The following is a 21,115-nucleotide window of genomic DNA, read 5'->3' on the forward strand; positions in this document are numbered from 1 at the left end:
CTAGGGACCTAAACCTTGTCACCACAATAAACAGAACATGCTGGACGGATAGATTCCTGTCCCAGAGACTTCCCATACTCTGGAATAGACTACCTGTCTATGTCAAACAGAGCTCCTCATTAGCACTCTTCAAGAAAAATCTCGATGATTGGATGGGAAATGGGAAATTCACCCCGGGGATCACTTCTGTGGCTCTGCTCGACAGGGGCACAGGAAAATAATTTTCTTGGGTGGCAAAGGCCAGGGTACATTTTTTGGCTAGGCTTGTATGGGCCCTAGGGCCGATAGCCTAGTACCTACCTATGAACCTATAACAGGGTTTTAGTTAGCATGCATTTTTTTCTGAAGCAGAGATGTGTGTGAGTGCATGAGATGATTACTGGGGGCAGCAGCAGCAGTAAAGAAGTTTACAAACCTCTGCATCTTTTAGCTGAAGAAATCTGGATAAAGCCTAAAATAACAAAGGCTCTTAAGTAGAAACTTAATTATTGCTCTTATAAAATTACAAAACTGCTAAACTAAAGGAAATTTGAAGCTCAGATGTATATCAGTATAAAGTAACTTCAGTCTCCAGTGACTGTCAAACAAACGATTTAGGAGTAAGGGACCAAATAAATAAGGTAAATAACCTAGTTATTGTTAAATGTTGTATTTTGGCTTCTTCCAACACTATTAACATATACTACAGCAAGTTTGAAACATTAGGCAGAGGAGCTATTTTTACATAAAAAATGTACTAAAAAAAATATAGTGATAAAAATTATGTATATAAGTAAGTAAAACACAATTTTACAAATAGCCCATTCTCTAAGATCAATAGTGCTCTCCAGGGTGTGTGTATGCATATATAATATGGATAAATATATACATTTATATATATATATAAATATATATATATGTATATGTATATATATATATATATATATATATATATATATATATATATATATATATATATATATATATATATATATATATATATCTATGTTGTTTGTCTTTCAGCTTTTCCCAGTTAGGGGTTGCCACAGCGGAACTACGGTCTGCTAATGATTGGCAGTTGTTTTTTATGGTGTCGAGTTGCCAGCCCGACGCCCAACCTTCAACGAAGGCACGCGCATTCAAAGCATGTCTTTCAAATCCCCACTTGACCGCAGGGAAGACATGCAGACTCCACACAGAAGGCACTCCCAACCCAAGCCGAGAATCGAATGGGAGAACCTCTTGCTGTGAGGCAACAATGCCACCGCTGCACCACCGTGGAATATATATATATATATATATATATATATATATATATATCTATATATATATATATATATATATATATATATATATATATATATATATATATATGGGTTCCAGACTTTTGCTTGAATGAGCAAACGTCCAAAACCCAAACGGCCGGGCATACCTGCGTGAAAGTGCTTTTCACCGAAGAAGCACTTTTGCATAAGTATGCCTGTTGCCGAGGCTGTACTATGGTGCGGGTAAGGGAAAATTCCCTTTTCCCCACTGTAGTGCAGTCTCGGAGGGAGAATATTAAAGTAGGGGGTGTGGGGGTGCACAGTAGTGTTTTTTTTTGTTTTTGTAACACTTTAACGAAAGCGCTTTTTCGATAAAAGTGCTTTTGTTAGTGTGTTCGGTTGTTAAAGATTCAGGACGTTTGCTTATTTGAGCAAATGTCCTAGATCCATGTGTCTGTGTCTGTGTGTGTGTGTGTGTGTGTGTGTGTGTGTGTGTGTGTGTGTGTGTGTGTGTGTATGTATATAACACACACACATACATACATATGTATGTATGTTTATGTACACAAGTGGTTACTTTCCTGGAGTAAAATTCCAGTGATCTAAGAGTTCCTGTAAGTAAGTGTTCGTCAAAGTCGTCCCAGTTTTTAGAAGTTCTGTAAAGTGAATTTTCGATAACAACAAAATATATATACATATATATATATATATATATATATATATATATATATATATATATATATATATATATTTTTTTTTTTTTTTTTTTTTTTTTACCATAGATATTCACTTGTTGGACAATTGTAAGAACATTTGTTGGAGTATAGATCATCATATTTAGGACATTTCTTTAGTGTTTGATTTTTCTCAGATAATAACTTTTGCCCAAATCTTCTTGAAATGCAGGTTGGAATAATTAACATCTCAATATGCTTCAGTGTTTAGAAACCTGGTGCCAAATTAATTAATGCCTGTACCAAGTGTACACTGTCTATATTCAAGAACATCCCTACCACATCTTTTGTGCTTTTTAATTACTCAGAAAGATTACACTAAGTGTACATACACTTTGTGATAATCTTTATGAATCCCTTTGATATTTAAGGGTACAAGAAAATCGATAGCCAAACTAAAATTAGGAGGAAGAAGGTGTGAGGTAATGTGTTGTCTGTTAACTTAGAACAGTGTACACTTAATGTAGACATTAGTGAATCACAGGGTTAGTTTCTTCCCATTGCCTTTAGCGTTGTGTAATATGTTTAGTTCCGTGGGTGGCCACAGTGGTGCAGTGGTTAGCATTGCTGCCTCACAGCAAGAAGTTCTTCAGTTCGATCCTCGGCTGGGGTGCCTTCTGTGCGGAGTCTGCATGTCCTCTCTGTGGTCATATGGGTTTCCTCCGGGTGCTCCAGTTTCCTCCCACATCCCAAAGACATGCTGTAGGTGGATTGGACACTTTAAATTGGCCCTAGGTGTGAGTGTGCGGTGTGCCTTCTGTGGAAGGTTGGGCGCCGGGCTGGCAACTCGACACCATAAAACTCCACTGCCAATCATGAGTGGACAGGTGATCCGCTGTGGCGACCCCTAACCGCGAAAAAGCCGAAAGAAGAAGAACATGTTTAGTTCCATGCTTTTCCTATGCTGCATTTCAGAATATTTAAAATCATATGATGATGTTGTAGAGCTGGAATAGATTGTGATGCTCTTCCAGTATATTTGCTGTTTCAATGTGACACTGTAACATACATCTGGAAAACCTGGTCTTCATTAATCTGCTGTGCCAAGGCTTTTATGTTTCTTCTGCAGTGCAAGAATTGTTGAAGTTTGCACTGATGTCCTGAGCTGTGGCCTTAAGCTATGTGTTAAGTAGTCAAAGTAAATAATAGTAGATTTGGCATTTCTAGTAATGGGTTTCTTAATATAGTGTTGACCAAGAAACTTATCTATAGTTCTGTTTTGTAGCGCATGTAATGTGATGTGTTCCCCATTCTGTTCTGTAGCTTTGGCTTTTAAATGTATAACTTTAAAACGGCAATCTTAACTGATCTATAGCATGCTTAAGGTTTAAATTTATGAATGCAGCCTCAGCAGCAAATGTACTAATGGCTGTAAAAATAACAAAGAGAACTTTTCCATATTTTTACATGGTTTAAATTAATTATTTTTACCACCCTAGTACAGTTGTATCTAGAGATAGAGGGCCTGTATTTCTGATGAAGTAAATCATGTATGCTGCATACAAGATAGACCAGACAAATGATACTGTTTGTGGTGGGGCACAGAATTGACAGGTGGGCTTTGTTTATAATTTGTTTACAAGTGAAACATGTTTCCTTAGAAATAAGTGTTAAAAATCCACACGAATCATGCAAGTGCATGTAAAGACAACTAAGGCAAACAGTGAAAATGCTGAGTATTTTTAAGTGCACTGTAAATTCAGCTTTCAGAACCTTTCTGTAATGAATTAGCAGCAAGGAAATGTATATTAAGTAGGTCTGTACATAATACAGAAGGGCATTAATATGCATTTATTTCTTGGGTCACTGTGCCAGTCAGCTGCTCCCACATCCATAATTTGACTCTCATCACAAGTTGGCAAAGATTTCAGCTTCCCTTTCACAGCTGCATTTGAAAGCTCACCCACAGGCATTAGTGTCACAATCAGTCTTTTTTTTACAGAAGTGGGATGCCAAATTAAAAGTTAGGACATCTCCTTCATTTTGTAGCTTACTGTTTTGTTCTTCACAGTCCTTCCCTTATGTCAACCTTTAGGGTTTCACTGTAAACCTAATCAGCTATGAATGACTAGACACTTCAGGAGGTATTCCCAAATTGAACCGTATAACAGAAGATTCTGTCCCCATTTTGAAGAAACATATTGGTGATGGGTGTACTTGTGTAGACAGCATGAATGTTGTCTTACTGCTTCAAGGCAGTTTTAGAGCATTTTTTGAGTTATGAACCCAGTCTGTATGTTAGCCTCCCCCTCCCCAAGTTCTATGGAAGAGGATTTAAAATCTGTGTGTTTTAGTCCAAAATGTTCATAAATACAGGTTCTCATTATTAGAAATATTGACGAATAAGACTGGGAACATTCCCAAGAACGAGAGAGAGAAATAATTGTGAACCTTTGGAGACTGCTCCTATGCCATTCTGAAAAACGGCACTGGTCTCTTTTGGATTGCTTAAGTAGCCTGTATATTGTTGGTTTCTACTTCAAGAGGCAGTAAGTATAGTGGTTTTAGTCTTATCAGATTTTAGGTAAACTCCCAATGCCAGAATTCAGATGTTACCACTGAATAGAGAATTTGAAGCAGGATACTTTGCTTAAGGGAAATTATTATACTTGAAGTAAACTTGATTAACTCATTCACACCCAGCAGCAGGGCCATGGTTAACAAGAGGGTTGATGGAGCTGCAATTCCTGACCCACAGGTCTAAAGTAGTAGGCTCTGCTTCTTCTGATTTGAGTTTAGTTTGAAATCTTTTACTTTTGTCACACTAAATCTGATTTTTGGGAAGATGGTTGCACACTGCCAACAGGTTGATTAGAACTCTCCCAGTGTGCAGACTGCAATTTTGGGAAAAAGACACTAAAGCCATCAGTCAAATCAGATAAAATTTAGTTACTGACTTGTAACCAATTACAACTGCTTGAATGTCAGCAAAGAACAATGTGGAGAAAGTAACAGAAAATCAACTAGAAGTGAAGGGAAAAAGCTAACTGAGAAGAATCTTGCAGGTGTTCAACTAAAAGCAGTTCAAGTTTCAGGTTCAGTACAGCAGATGACTTAAATCAAGTGTACTCAGAGGTGTTAAAAATAAGTGAAAACACTAACAGAATATATATAGTCAAATAAAAGCCCAGAAAAATAGAATATGCTTTAACTAGCTATTCTGATGAGCTGATAAAACTGCAGGAATCGGAGGCTAAAATGAAGAAAGTGTTGCCAGAGCATTAGACTTTTTGAGAAGAGCTGTTTAAAATTAGTTTAGTTAAGACAACACTCACTCAGAAATAACATACAGTTTCTGTAGTACTAGAGAAACTGGAAGGAACAGACTGTATTTTATGAAGGTAGAAATAAGTGACTGTAGTTGTTGCACAGTAGGATTTGCTAATTGAAAGGGCACATCATGTGTACGCTCCAAGCCTGTACTTGAGAGTGCAGATGAAACCTGTCTTAGTAAAGATGCAATCAAACCAACAAAAATAGTTGCTCCTGATAAGATTGTGACATAAAAGAATTAAAAGGAGACAGCTGAGTATTTGTGGAAAATGATTATTCACTTGGTCACCAGGCAGACGGGAAGCAAGGATATTCTAGAAATCAGGAAATGTCATGAGGCAAGTTCTAGATTCAATTTGCTGTATCCAGCTGTCTTCAAAATATTTTTCCTGGAGGATCAAAAACATTGCTAAGATGTAGAAGAGGCTAAGGAGGAAATAAACTAAGTTTACCTAGCAAAGAGTAAGCCAGCAGGCAGATGGGGACTCTTCTCATTCTTATGAGAATAACAAAAGCCTGTGGAGAGATTTTGTTAGTGAAACATTTTCCATAGTAAACTGTTTGAGCAACAGCAAAAAAGCAGAGGCGCTCACTAGAAAAATCTGAAGTGCTTGGATTTGAAACAGACACTAATACTGTATGATGGAGATGACCATAAAAAAGATGTGCAACCATGTGTAATCGGGGAATAAATGGGAGACTATTGTCAGTCCTAATGTATATATGATTAAACTAGTGAAACATGCAATTGCAAGACAAGTTAGCTAAGAAAGATTGGAATTTTGTTGACTTTGTTAAATTGGTGGATATACACATCCCACAACTGCCATGGCATAGAAGTCTGCAGGCACATGCAATTTACCATGAGAAACCTGAATAGTGATTTCAGAATGAAATTTACAAAGATTTGTTTATGTACTTACAAAGTTACTACTGTTTTTCTCATTACCAACTGTTTTAATTGGAGATGTGCCATCTGCAGGTGCAAGCAATTAATCTTGAAACCTCTGAATACTCCATGATAAATGTCCAAGGTACAGTGTAATTAACATTTAAAGGTACATTGCAAGTGGTTCAGTGAACAGTAAATGCAGTTTAAAACTGTATGAAGCAGCCTTAATACTTTAATGCATTTAATATAACAGTGCATGATTTTGGTTATTTATTTATAGGTGCACAGCTGTCTTTCACATCTAGGAGGAGAAAGGGATAAGAAGAGCAAATAGCAAACAGTGTAAATGGGTACATAGTCTGCACATGAAGTTTCACTTTAGTAACCTTAATTTTAGAATGGTTAACATTTGTGGGTGCAGCCATTGCTTTGGGACATTTGCTCCTAACTGGATGAGTAAACTTTATATTTGATAATGTAGATAGTTGTCTGTATGCTGTAAGTTAAAATTGGAAAGAGGTTCTAAAATCTGTTTAGTTTCTGTTTTCATAGAAAGAAAACATTTTGAAAATGTGACATGTTCAAATGAAAATGAAGCAGCTGCATACGAGAGCAGCCTGCTAAACATTAGTGTGTGCATGTAAGCTAAAACCTTTAAAAGAACTGCCATGAATAATGGGTGGGAGTAATGGCTTTCTCTCATAATTGCTACTCTGTCCATGTTATCATGGACTGTAAATGGCCTTGTGTACAGCCAAAAAGCAAAAAGTATGAATTATACTAAGAAATGTAGACTGCAAATAGCAATGTTGCAGGAGACACTTTTGGATATTATTGACCATGTGAATTCGACAAAGGATTTCAGGGCAGACATTCAGCAGAATATCAGGGATAAGGAAAAATAATTAAATAAAATTACTTGCTAGAGGGACTCCAATGCTGATTAGAATAGGAGAAATAAACAGTAATAATAGATTAATTTTAAGGGGTTATTTGCAAGAGAGGAGGATTACAGTGGCACATATTTATATTTTACCTAAAACTGATATTATGGTGGAGAACCTGGGGAGAAATAATTGGTTTTCAGCAGGGAATGTTACGTATTGATGTGGACTGGAACCTGATTTGCAGTTGTGAGGTTAGTGAGTGAGAATCTGATTCTGATGAAGTTCCCAGTTTAGGGGATGAAAGCACTCAATCTGTATGCTTTTATGTGGAAGAATAAAGACAGCTTGTACTGAAGAGTTGGCTGACTGTTCGTGATTCCAGCTGCTGATAGTGTTTGCTTTGGGACATTTTTCTTTGGTGTATTATAGACACTGTGGTTACTTTTAGTTTTAAGATATTAAAAAGGAAGGATCCTAGGATTGATCATTGTGGCATGCCTAAGGAGGTTGGGAATGGGGGGAATAGAGAGTTTTGCCATTTGACGGATTGTTGGAGGTTATCTAAATAGCTTTTAAACCAGAGTAGGGTGGGGTTGTTAAGGTTGAGGTCAGAGAGACAAGACACTAGTTTATTATGTGAAATTGTGTCAAATGCCATGGATAAGTGTAGAAAGGTAGCTGAGACAAATTTACCAAGATTCCTGTGGGAGTTTATAGTATTGGTGAATTTGAGAAGGGCAGTGTTAGTGCTGTGGGATGGGCAAAATCCGTGTTGGGTTGAAAAGAGAAGGCTGTTGGTGAGGAGATAGGAGAGGTTCTGGTGATGAATAATACAACTTTCTACGATCTTAGGGGGTGAGAGAATTGCAATTGGTCCATTGTTGGAAAGGTCTAGGGAGGGGCCACCTTTGTGGAGTGGTATGATATATGAGGTTTTCCACAGGGATCGAACGGTGGGTTCAGTGATGGATCTATTTATTAGAAGTGAAATGGGATAGGCTATAGCTGTGGATGCAATTTGGAGGTATTCCGCATGAAGGTTATCAGCTGCAAGGGTGGTTGGTTTGAGTTTAGCTAAGAGTTTTTGGATAGTAGAGGTAGGAACAGATTTAAGTGTGAAAGGTGAGGGATTGATTTGGACCTGATGTGGTTGTGAGGTGTTGGAGGAAGTGTTGTTGTTTGATTCTGAGTATTGAGGAGGTGAAATAGATATTAAAGCTGGAGATTATGTCCAAGTCTGTACCTGTTATATTGGGGGCAGGAGTGGTGGTTCTTCCAGGCTATAGGATGTTATTTATTGTTGCCCAGAATTTTTGCGGTTTGTACTGTATTTGTTTTGTTGAGTGATATAGTAGTTTTGTTTATTGAGTGTAACCTGCTTTTTTGCTTTGTTCCGGAGCTCGTGAAAGGTTTGCCTAGCTGCGAGTGATCTAGTGTGGCGCCAGGTTTTCTAGGCTTTATCCTTGGCTCTAAGTAGGGCTTTTGTGGTTTTCTGGAGCCAAGGGATGGGGTTGCTACATATCCTGATAGTTTTTAAGGGGGCTAGTTGGTTGAGGATATTTAGGAATGTGGAGTTGAAGTAATCAACTGCTTTGTCTAATGAAAGGGTTTTGATGGGAGACCAATTGCAACATTGCAAAGCTTTTATGACTTGGTCTCTAGGGAAAGTTTTGTTAGAGTGGGTTTGTAGAAGGCAGGGAGAGCTAATTATTTTCAGTTTGTGCCTGAGGATAAAAGTGAGGCTGTGGTCTCTCAGAGAGTTTGGTAGGGTGCCACATTGATGGGCAGTATTTGGTTGATTTGTGAGGATCCAATAAAGTATAAATTCTCTTTTTGTGGCCTTATCAATACATGTGGGAGTATCTGTAAGTTGGGTGAAGTTGTATAGGTTAATGTGGTTGGTGGGAGAATGGATGGAGTTCCAGTCATTGTTTACATCACCTAGCATGATAGTTTCTTGAAGGAGGTATTATGAGGCCCAGTGAAGTATGGATTCTAGGGTGGTTAGGTTGTCACCCAGGGGTATATAGATGCCCAGTAGGTTTAGGTGCTTATGTTGGTTAAGGGAGAGTTTTGCAAATAGAGTCACTGAATTGTTGAAGTTGGGGGAATCCTTTTGGAGGAGTTGGAGTTGTAGGTTGGTTCTGTGAAGTACAGCTAAGCCGCCATCTCTTTTATGTAGCCAGTTTGCCCTGGTAATGTTATACCTAGGTGGGAATTATCTTTAATATGTGGTTTAAGCCATGTCTCTGTGATGAGAATAATATCAGGGTTATATAAGAATATGCCAGCGTGAAGGTCTTCTATTTTATTCATGAAACTGTGGGTATTCATATTTAGTATCTGTAAGTCGGTGGGTTTGTGCTTAGCTGGATAGTGATGGGTGCATGGCTTATTAGCAGGGGTTGCTGGCCCGGGGTTGGGGTGAATGTCTCCTCCTAGTAGTAGCTGGGTAGTTATACAGGTTATAGTTTTTAGGTATTGGACGATTAGGTAGTGAAATTGTAGACCTGGTTGCTTTTTAGATGGATAGAAGTGGTACATGGGAGGGGCATAGTATATTGGGGATGGGGGTGTATATGGTGGGGTATATGCTTGCGTGAATTGGGGTGATAGTAATGTTGTGGGTTAGGGTGGGGGATTTGGGGTGGATACAGTGAGTAGGTAGTGAGAGACTGGTGAATAGGGAGTTTAATCCCAGGAGGGTATAGTAGAGATGAGACTGGGATAATAAGACATAGTGGGAGCAAGGTTGTGGAGTTTAAGTATTTATATTTGGTGAGGGTTTGAGTTGGGTGAGTAGGAGATATGGATGTGGATATTGTACTGCTAGGTGGGCTGGAGTGGTGGGACGTGGAAGGGCATGTGTAATTGGTGCTGGTGGATGTAATTATTGGATAATGGGTGGATGAAAGGAGGGTGTTAGTAAAGAAGGTTACCTATAAATTCAGAGTATGCAGGGGTGGGTTGGAATGGGGGCAGGGTAGCTGAACAGAGTGATCCCGTAGGGCGAATGGAGCGGGATGACCCAATCAAGGTATGTACAAGTCAAAAGTAAACTATCAGTTGCTCAGAAGTCACATCTATAATGTTAGTCCTTCTTTTGTTACTAATGCTTTTTTTCCGAAGGAGAGAAAATACTTTTTAATTTTACCAGTTGGATGCCCTAAGAAATGACCTTGTCTGGGGGCTGAGAGAGAGAGTCAACTATTGTTGAGTCACAGACATACTGGGAGGGTAGTGGGGATATATCACTTACCAAAAAAGATGGATAAATGCTTCATGTGGCTGAGTGCAGCTCAAACATAAAGAGAATATGGTAGAAGTAAACATTCATTATTTTTATCATAAATTCCATTGCAGATAATATTTTATTTTAAAGTAGTTACAACTGCTCAGTTTTAGTAAGCCACCATGATTTTGAATTTGTAACTGTTGAAATAAACATAAACAGCTGCTTTGAGCATTGGAGGACTTCAGGCAACAGTTATGGGTGGAACAGGCTTCAGGTAAACTGGCACTGGAAACCCCATTGCTGCAATGCAACATCCATGATGTAGGTGCACATGAGTTGAGTAGAACTTAACAGAGCTTCTGCAAACAAAGATCCAGAAGTTAAAAACTACAAGATCATGGATCTTACTCATTTTTAAAGAAACAATTTTGAATTGGTTTGTATTGTAGCTTCAGAGTGTGTTATCCAGTTTTGTAGCAAAAGTGATTTCTGGACCATGTTTTGGTCACTGTCAAGATTTTTAATAAGGCTACTCAGTCTTAAATTGGCCCTTTTAAAATAGTTCATACCCAGAAGCTCAACTCAAACAAATTCTACTTAATTGTGTATGGATAAGTGAATATATAGTTTGTGCTATGTATTTGAATAATGTAATTTGTTAATTTGTTAAAGATTGACCATATTTGTGCAGTATTAATTGTTACTTTATAAGGGAAACAACCAACATCAACCTAACTTCTGCTTCTTATACAGTGAGATCTTCAGGGTTCCTGCATCTCTGATCATTACAATACTATTTCCGTTCCATATTTCCCTGTCCTGGTGACAACTCTTCAACCACACTAGGTGTCAACCATTTAATGGCACCATTATAGGGGCCCAGTAGGCACCCCCGAAATGGGCATGAAGGAGATGAAACATAATTTTTTATGTCTTTCCAGCACCATGCTGGCACTCTCTAGCAGCCACTAACACAGCTGCCATTTTCTTGAATCTCCTCTGAAAATGGTAGCCTGTAAAACTTGCTTACAAAGTGATTTCCAAATTGCATGTAATGCAACATGTAACTCTGCAGTAGAATGACTGCAACAAGAGAGTAAGCTACATTTTAAGTCAAAGGTGCAGAGCAGCAAAATAAACCAATTTATAAATGACCATGCACCATGGCCTACTTTGCCTATATGTCATGTAAAAATGGGGGTAAAATTGCTTTGCTTTAGAGGTTCTCCATCACTTTTCATGGCAGATCATGCAGTTTTGGGAAGCTGTATTAGATAATTATGAATTAGTATTAATGTAGACAAAGGAGACACACAGTACCCTGAAAGTGAATGCTAAGCTGTTTTTGTCTGCTTTAAGGATGCGTATCATTGTACTGGAATTCTGATTATAAAAGGCTAACAGGATTATGTGTACCTGCACGTATGTATTGTATGTAGATTTTGCTGGCAACAGGTGGACAATAATACCAGGACAGCTTGTCCTTGTTACATGCCTATCGTATCTATATGAAGGACTATGGAGCAGGTATGTCAGTCCTTTTCATACATATATTGTCCAACTGTATTAAGGTCATTGGCATTTATTGAGGTGTTCCCTAATGGTGACTGCAGAAATGTATTGCCTTGCACTGTTCATAACTGTAGGCCCTAACAAGTGTTTGAGATTTGTGGGGATTGCATGTACCAGTATGTGGGAAGTACTCCTGCTGAGTATATATTCTGATATCTGTTCCCACATGTATTATATGGCATACCCTCCCTGTGAATATAGTATGTGTACGATGCAAAGCACACTAAAGGTAGCTGCCTCTATTCCTTGCAGTTTTCTTTATAGTGTTAAAAAATCAAATAAAAGTAAACTGCATTTGTGAGCAGAAAAATGCAAACTTATACTCTCCACACAGGTTTCCACCTCCAGCAAGTCCTTCAGAATGGTACACATTAGGGGAGTCCATTCCTTCTGTGTCTAAAGGTTAATGTTTATTCAAAGCAATGTTCCTTCTGTTTCAAAAGGCCGATGTCTCTTTCAGGCAGTACCCCTTCTGTACTGAAAGGTAAGCATCCCTTTCAAGCAATTCTCTCTTCCACACAATTTTTGCCTCTGCATTTAGAGGCCGACTTCTCTGTCACATCAAGACATTGGTCTTTTCCAAGTAGCATTACTTCTGGGTTAAGACAAATGTCTGTTCCAAGCAATTCTGTCTTCAGTGCAAGTGTTCCTCTACAGTGAGAGGTCAGTCTCTCTTTCAAGAAATATTCCCTCTGCACTGAGAGAGCAGTCTCTCTCATTTATAAGGCTATAGTCCTTTCTTTCAACTTCACTTCACCAGGTGCTTTCAATCTGTATTTGTTCTGATGTGCGTTATTAGCAAAAATATTGTGCTAACTCTCATTTAAAATAAAACATTCAAATAGCTAGTCATATCAGAAAGCAGTAATTTTCACAGCAAGTTTGTAATAAAATATATATATTTCTGCAGCATTTAATCATCCATCATGCCACATATTTTTAATTAGATTACTCCTTTGATGATAACTGTTACCTAAATTGTCCCAACAGTGTATTGTCTGTAGCTCTGTGTCATGTGTTTACAGGTGTCTGCATGTCCAGAGGACACAGGAGAAGACAAAGGTTGGACAGTATCAGCCCTGCTGAAAATAATGTCCTGCTGCAACCATCTAGGATAAATGGATACATCTATTAGTACAGGGAGTGCTGTACAGCTCTTAGAGAGAACAAGTGTGGCAGACTGTAATCCATATCATAAATGCCATGAAGGGACTGTAGTCACACATTACAGCAGTGTAACAGGCATGTTGGCAACATGCTATTCAATGCCAAGGCTAAGGCTTGTTCCATAGCAGCTGAAAGGTCCATCAGAACATGTGGAGTACCTATGAGCTGGCTGAGAGAGAAGTTTATTTGTGGCCCTAAAGGGGGATGATGCTTCTGGGATTATCCCTAGCAGAATGGACAGTGGCCTGAGGATGGCCTCACCACTGTGCATTTCAGTTTAGTACCCCTTTCAGCAAATTTCTGCAGACCACCACAGTATATGTTGCTTATGTTTTTTATAGAAACATCCAGTCTCTAGCCATGTGAATGATGGTAGCTGAAGTAGGCAGGAATCGTTCATCACACCTTGCATGGACACCGTTAGTGTGCATACCACAAGGGTACAGCTGTAGCACAGGTATTCATACTCGGTACTTTGTGTCTTGTGTTCTGAATTCACAAGGCAGAGCACTGCTGCAGTGTCACATTTACAGGATAGAGCAGAGCCAGGAGAGATGGAAAATTGTGGGTAATATTTTAATGCTGTTTCTGAGATTTGCCCTGCATGTCTGCTGGATATCTGGCTCCTTGTACATTTCCCTAAACGGGAACCCCTCATCCTTAAGTTGAGGTAAAAAAAAGTCTTCTACTCTGCAGCTGTTGCAAGCTACTAAAATACAACCACCACTTACTACAGTTAGACTGTTTACACACGACACACTGAATGCCTCGACCCTTCAGACTTGATAGTGCCAGGTATTAAATTTCATACTTCATTCTGTTCAGAAAATGCATATTGACGCAAAAGCTGTTTTCTTTTCATTTTAAGTTAATTCAAGTAATATGTAAAACGGTCACTGATATTGTTCCGTTATCCTCTCCCGTCCTTGTCCAGACTCCATACACTGAATGCTTCAGAAATTCAGACCTGACTACAAATCTGCATTTGTAATGCTGATACAGTTGGATTTGAATAGTGCGTGTGCCAGCCATTAGAGTTAGATACCTTGTTTTGTTGAGGAAATGCATGATAATGCAAGACCAGTTTTGAATTGAAAAGAAGTTGCAGGGTCTATTTCTGCCCCTGATGCAATGCAGAATGTCCCTGATTTTACATCATATTTTTCGTTTTTTGTCCATCCGTACAATTTTTTTTAGCAATTCATAGTTTCATAGTTTAGTACTAGGCTATCTGCCCTGGGGCATTTGTAAGCCTAGCCATAGTGATGTGGCTTTCGCCACCCCATGAAATGGTACAAAAATGCACAGAATAGATTTAGAATACTGTGCCTCTGTCTAGTAGTGACACAATGAAGGTCCCCTTATATAATATAGTTTCATAGTTTAGTACTAGGCTATCTGCCCTGGGGCATTATAATAAGTTCATAGGTTAGTACTAAGCTAACTGCCCTTGCAAGCCATTTTAAGCCTAGCCAATTATCCCTTGTGAGACTCAAACCCTGCACCTTGTGTTTGTAAGGCAAGCACCTTAACCATTAGGCCACCCTCGAAAATCAATAAGCTAATAAGTCATGCTCGACATTAGTGTATCATATTTTCTTTTGTTTAGAAAATGTTAATGTAACATCTGTTTTCTAATAACTTTTTAAGTGAGTTAGAGTAATAACTAAAAATTGTTACTTCTTAACTTAAGCAAGGAAGTTCAGAGGTATCCTGGCTTTGCTTGTTCCAAATTAGGTCTGTCCGTATGCCAACACTGAGTAGTTCACAGTTCTGGCACAAGTGACAGACCTAGTTGAAAATGTAGAAACTGTTTGCTTAAGAAAGATGTAGTCGAGTAAACCTTTCTGTGAAAGCAATGGCTTCTTGCTATAACGAGGCAGCAGCTGGCTATGCAGATCATGTTGTGAGAGCTGGAGGTTATTGTTTTAAAAAAAAAAAAAGCTTTTTAGGGACTCATCTGGTTATTAAAAGGTGCTGAAGTGTTGGAGCAGTTCCATTGTCTGTGGAGAGAGACAAGACTGAAAATTCTGCAAATCACCTAAGGGTCAATGAAGGGAGAGGAGAAGAAGAATGAAGATTTTTCTACAATTCACCAAAGGATCTGAGGAGGGAAGAGAAGAATTAGAAGACTGAAGTGGATGTTGTCACCTTACAAGTCAACCAAGGATCTATGTTTTTTGGGGGTTTTTTTTGTTTATAGAGGTGATTTTTACTTGCTGTTCCCCAGAAAAGTACCGAACATTATACACAGTTTGCTTCTATGGGGCTGTTTTACTGAGACCTTTATTCAGATAGTCTTCAGCAGAGATGAAATAGTTTCTGCAGACACCTGGATTAATTCATCCACTAAGACTAAGGGCAAATTAAAAAAAGCAACAACCCCCCCCCCCCATTCTTTAAATATCTGTAATTGTTTTTATTATAATAGTTTGCTTTTTCTTGATTTTTGTAAACCTGTATTTTCATCTCCAGTAATCTGAAGACGCTTCCCTATCGGAAATGAAAAATTGACTAGGACTTCAAAATGACTTTTCTTTTGTCTTCCTCAGATTATATTTGTTCTCTGTATAGCTGAGTTATAACAAATATGAATATATTCTAACTTGGTGCCCTCCGCAACTGTGACAACAGTAGATCAAAAATATAAAAATGGAAAGTAAAAATAATATCTTTATGCCTAATGAAGAAGTGGGCACTGTTAAAGACATTTTTTGACACTGGTATCTGCAGATCTATTAAGGTTTTTATTCAATTTGTGATTTTTTTTTTTTTTGCTTATAAATAAAATGATTTCTGAAACTGGGAACACAGGAGTACAGCAAACGTACCAGTCAAGCTCCATATTCTAATAAAGGAGTCCAGTATGGAGCACATTTTCCTAACCAATCAAATTTCCCATTCCTTCAACTAAACATGCCAGGTAGCATGGAGCACTCCCTCCTTTTTCAAAAGGATTTAAACCACTGCAAGCTAAGAATTTTATTATTTGGTGATGCCTTTTTAAGACAAAAGCACAAAAAGAGAAAGAGAAAAAGTATGATTTAAACCTACAGAAGGATCTCCGTGAATTTTTTTTTTACTTAACTAGTAATGGTCATTACCTTAGTATTCAAGTTGAAACTAGAAGTATAGCTTACAGGTCAGTTAGATTTCAGTCACATACCACTGTTGGTACTACCAAGGTTCATAGAACCATCCGGGCTCACCTTTCTCTGCTTTCTGTTTACAGAAACCAAGTCAAGTTAACAGAAGAAGGAAGAAGTGAAGGTAGAGGAGGGAAAGAATTAATTCTTCCCTACGTGAGGTAACTGAGGTAAGTGAACTAATAAGTCTTGTTAAATATACGTTGCTGAAAGTAAGGAGTGATTTTTTTTAACTAAGAAATGTTGCAAAGTTTTTCATCAGTACATTTGAATGACTGAGCTTTTCTTTTTTAAAGCTGTGTAATGTTTCTGTGAGACACATCCCATTTGCAGCTTAATGTTTCCATGATGGTAGAGGGTATGTATGCATGTTGATTGAATGGCAACCTTATTTATTTAACTATTTAATTTATTTTTGTTTATTTGTGTTAATGACAGTTATACATTCATAGTGGTGGAGGTGTCTGTGTGAGTTTCTCTTTTAGGTGAGTATTAAATGTCTTAAAATTAAAACAAGAAAGTCATACCTTCTAATCCTTCATTTTATTGTGCTTCTTAAACTACTATATCTACTTCTAATTATCACAACCAAATTATTATTCTGCCACTACTTCTCTGTTAACACTCAGACTTGATTATGTCCTCTAATACCCCTGTGATGCCCCTGCACTGGCCCAGTAATCAAGGAGCCTCAATCCTCACCACTAGCATCAGTGAAGGACTTGCACATTGAGAGGATGACAAGTACACACACGGTAAAGTACAATTTTCCTTAAGAGCACACAGAGATCAGTCAGTCTGGGGGCTAGTTGCTCCCTCTTTCTTTAGATCCCCAATAAGACTCCCCACTAGCACAGCTATATGGTTAAGATTTCAGCTAAGGGGTCAAGCTAAGACCTCCAGCTCCCTCTCTGTCCGACCAGTGTTTTGTGTCCCTGCCCAAGTAGCTGACACACACACACTTGAGATTTGATTTATATATAAACACTCCTTGGAAAGGCTGGCACAGGTTTACTAGTAATGCCCCCTTCTGCCCAGACTATAAGGTAGTTATCACTGTCACCAACCCCTCTTTATCAGCTACTTAAGGCCCTTACAAAGGATGACCAATCCTACTGTGTAATGTTACTATTATCCAAATGGTAAGTGTGACCAAGAGCAAGGCTATTTAGGACTGGCCTGTACAGTGTCACCAAATACATATGCAAGTACTCAAATATGTCTCACAGATATCAGCCACAAAGATAGGTTTAAATATATTTAATAATAAATAATAAAAGAACAAGACTATACACATTAAATCCAACACAGTTACTTCGGAGTTCAGAATCACAGGAAATATTTTAAAACAACATTGCCTGACACTCTGAAATAAATACAGAAAACATCTAAATATTTACTATATTCCTATCTATTTCTCAAATAAATCACTGCAATCTAGTTACTTGCTAGCAAGGCAAATGCAGATGATGATGGATGTTTCCAGGTCAAAGACAAGATACAAAATGCCCAGTCTTTCTCTGAGAGAGTTCCTAAATTATTAATAAACACTACTGCTGGGTTAGCTTGAATGACATCACTCTTTGTCACCTGACTTCAGTTCCCAGGCTAAACAGATACTTAGAATTTAACACCGCTGTGCCAAAAATACATCTCTCAAAAGTGTGCAGCTGCTAGGAAGTCCTAGAGCAATAAAAACACTTCACATTTTAAACATAGAAATTACTTTTCTCCAAGACAATAGAAAAAAAAAACATCTAGCTCTAGACATCCTGTCTCCTTGCTGCATTAACTTTTGTAACACATCATAAAACACTTTTAATTTCAACTTATTTTCTTAAAGTTTTGTAAGTTAACTCTCTGTATGTTCCAGATTCTACTATTAAAACATACATTTGCACAGGTATATAGTTTATATACATTTCTGTTCTTTTCCAGTAGGTTACACTGTGGTTACATTCTTGAAGATCAGTACATAACATATAGTTCTGAATAAATCATATCAATATTCACAAATGACATAAGATTATTTATAAAATTCCAGATAACTGGGCTGTCAGTGTCACAACCTCACTCCATTGCATTTCTTAAATTACTCTTACCTATCCTATACATCACTCTTCTATCTGTAAAGTCTAAACACAAGGCTTCTAAATGTAATGTTTGTGAATATCAATACAAATTTTATTTTAGCCACTATTATGCTATGTATTCACTGAAACTCCATTATAATATTGATTGCATTAAACATGAAACCTTGGAGCATTTCTTCCTGGGCCTCCTCTGAGAAAAGGGCACTTGTGCCCAGATGGACTTTTCCCAGTAAACAAATATCAATAAATAATATAAATATAACTATCCAGTACCGAATGACTGTTTTTTTTTTTCCTTGATAGTGCTTCATATAGGTATTGATTGCATCTCTGCAATATTGGAAGTAGTTTTGCAGTTTTCCAGTGGCCCTACAAAGGAGAACAGGCAGTTACTGGCACTCATACAGTGACTGACGATACTGATGACAAGATAAAGATACCAGAGTTGCAGCCAGACAGTGCCACTGTCTGTTCCCAGAAACAGTACAGGGTGCAGGTATGACCTCACCCCAAGATAAATGTGAGGCTGTGCAGTCCTCCCAGTGGAGGAATGTGTCCTACCAAGGCTCCAAACACCACTGATGCTCCCACTTGTAGTTGTGGCAGTTGAGTAGAATAATGCATTTAGTGCAGCTATGGCCCCCTGTTACAGAGCATCTCCACAATACCGAACAACATCATGTGCCAAACTTGGCCCTTGACATGCAAACAGCACTCTGGATTAATCAGCAAATGTATCAGAGTGTCATTCAGGTGTAAACAGCTGCAAACCAGTCTAGCACAAAACTGTTTGCTATGTTGATTGGCACTGGTGATGACATGAAGTACAGAGCCACAGTTGTTACTGGTCTAATGAGATATTCTTTGGCATACACAGTATCCATCCCCTTCTCTTTATGGAGGGATTGTCAGTACTGCTATCACTGCTAGCACTGACAGTGCTGTTTAAAATTATGGTTGGGTACATACCAGTGGTGGCTATGTGTATATGGGGGGGGGGGGTGAGCATTGGATGGCACACATTTCTCACCTGCATCTACAAGTGTACAACAGTCTGTCATTAGTGTTGATGGACAGCCATGACACCCAGCCTCCATTGTTAGGACACCTTATGAGTAGAAACATGCACATCAGTCTTTTGGTTGCGCACAAACCTAGCTGGGGAGGGGGGACGTACAAGTCATAGCTCAACACTGCATGCATCATTTCCTATGTGACACTGCACTGTCACTGTGTGTACGTGTCAGGGGCCCATAGTTTTTGACTGGATGTAGCCGCTTCATCTGCACTAACAGGCACTCTGCCCATAATTGTCTCGGAGGTGGTTGTGTGGCTGCTGGTTGTTGCTATTCTGATGCACTCTCATTAGATGATGTCAGTGTACCTTCCATGCTGGCTATTTGTGTCCACAGTCCAGCAGCACCGGTGTCCTGTGGCTACCTGTTGTCTCCTCACCAGTGTATTATTCAGCATGTAGTTTGCCAAGAATGTCATGTAGGCTGTAGCACAGTCATATTAGAGTGCCCCCCCTGGTATGTTGAACAGCAGAAGCAGGATATGATAAGGCTGAAAACACATTATACAGTATTGTTGGTTTGTATGTGTTTGGTATTAAAATGGAGTTTGGCCATGCTCTGTGAGATCTTCACTAGTATCATAAGGTAGGGCTGAAGTGGTTTTCCAGCCTTACCTGCAGCAGAGTATCATCACATGGGGAAGGGGTGTTAAAACATTTAGGCACATTACAAGTGTAGCCATATATTTTAACATTAGCCTCGTACCCGACTTACAAAGTGCATTGCCGTGCGGAATTTCACTAAGCAGTGTTATAGCTGAGATGCATACCATATACACATCTTGGATGGGAAACCCGGGCTCCTGCATGAATCTTAAGAAATGCCTGGTGCTAGACATACACAGCTGCCACACAAACAACACCCACTGTCTGACAGTTTACAGAATAAAAGACCTTTGGGACTGTGGACATGGTGGACCTTTATTGCTACTTGTGTACAATCTTTGGTGCCCAGTACCTCAGGGAGGTGAGTAATGTCATGGAAGGTATGCATAGTGGTATCTATCTCCTGTGTTGTGCTAGGAAACCATGTATGGTCTTCCATATGTAGCAGCATTATGTTGAAGAACTTGAATATTCTAGAGGTGGAAGCCAATGAAATACCCCATCCCCAGTTGTTCTCCGAAAGGCCCCTTTAACTAGAATAGAAATAAGTTACACAACAAGTATGGAAAGATCACTTATTCCTCTATGTCCTCTGTATGGATGACATGTAGGCCCGTGTAGTGTCCTTATCTACTTTGATGTGATTAATGATCTGTTGGTTGGTAAAATTGTGCCTGATTCACACTCAGAGATGCAAGCTGTGTACTTTGATTCTTGCCTTTGAATCCTGGTCCATACCCCTCTTTTTTAGGGGGTGACCTAAAAATCTAGACACTTCAGATGGTGTAGTATAAGGGATATATATATATATATATATATATATATATATATATATATATATATATATATATATATATATATATATATATATACACTTAAGAACTGAAAGTAGTAATTGAATGTGAAGATAACTCTAATAGTAGTACATATGTTTATAATAACACACTAGAAGTATCATACAAGTAATTATTAGTGTTAAACTTAAAAATACCAATGTGGATTACTCACTATAGACCCAAGCAAAGAACTAAAGCATAGCAACTACAGGACTGCAAACTACAGTATGGCTTGTAGGGAATGAAGCACATCCCATTTGCAACTTAATATGTATTGACTGGAAAGATGTATGTTGAAGTTTAACTTGTGTACATCACAAACCGAAATATATTGTACACTGATGTTCAATATGCC

The 21,115-nt window shown here is 38.4% G+C and overlaps 1 protein-coding gene across 5 annotated transcripts in view; it reads left to right on the top strand.

Moving 5' to 3' along the window:
- The window catches only part of LOC122797160 (cell wall protein DAN4-like), an 800,950-nt gene that overhangs the window by 546,840 nt on the left and 232,995 nt on the right, over positions 1–21,115 (top strand). For all 5 annotated transcript variants that reach the window (XM_044065971.1, XM_044065974.1, XM_044065970.1 and 2 more), the window contains one exon: positions 16,237–16,320. The gene's annotated coding sequence lies outside the window, so the exon portion shown is untranslated. The remainder of the gene's footprint in view (positions 1–16,236; positions 16,321–21,115) is intronic.

Source organism: Protopterus annectens, chromosome 3.part0 (genome assembly GCF_019279795.1).
Source record: "Protopterus annectens isolate FY-2018-M chromosome 3.part0, PAN1.0, whole genome shotgun sequence".
Taxonomy (NCBI): Eukaryota; Metazoa; Chordata; order Ceratodontiformes; family Protopteridae; genus Protopterus; species Protopterus annectens.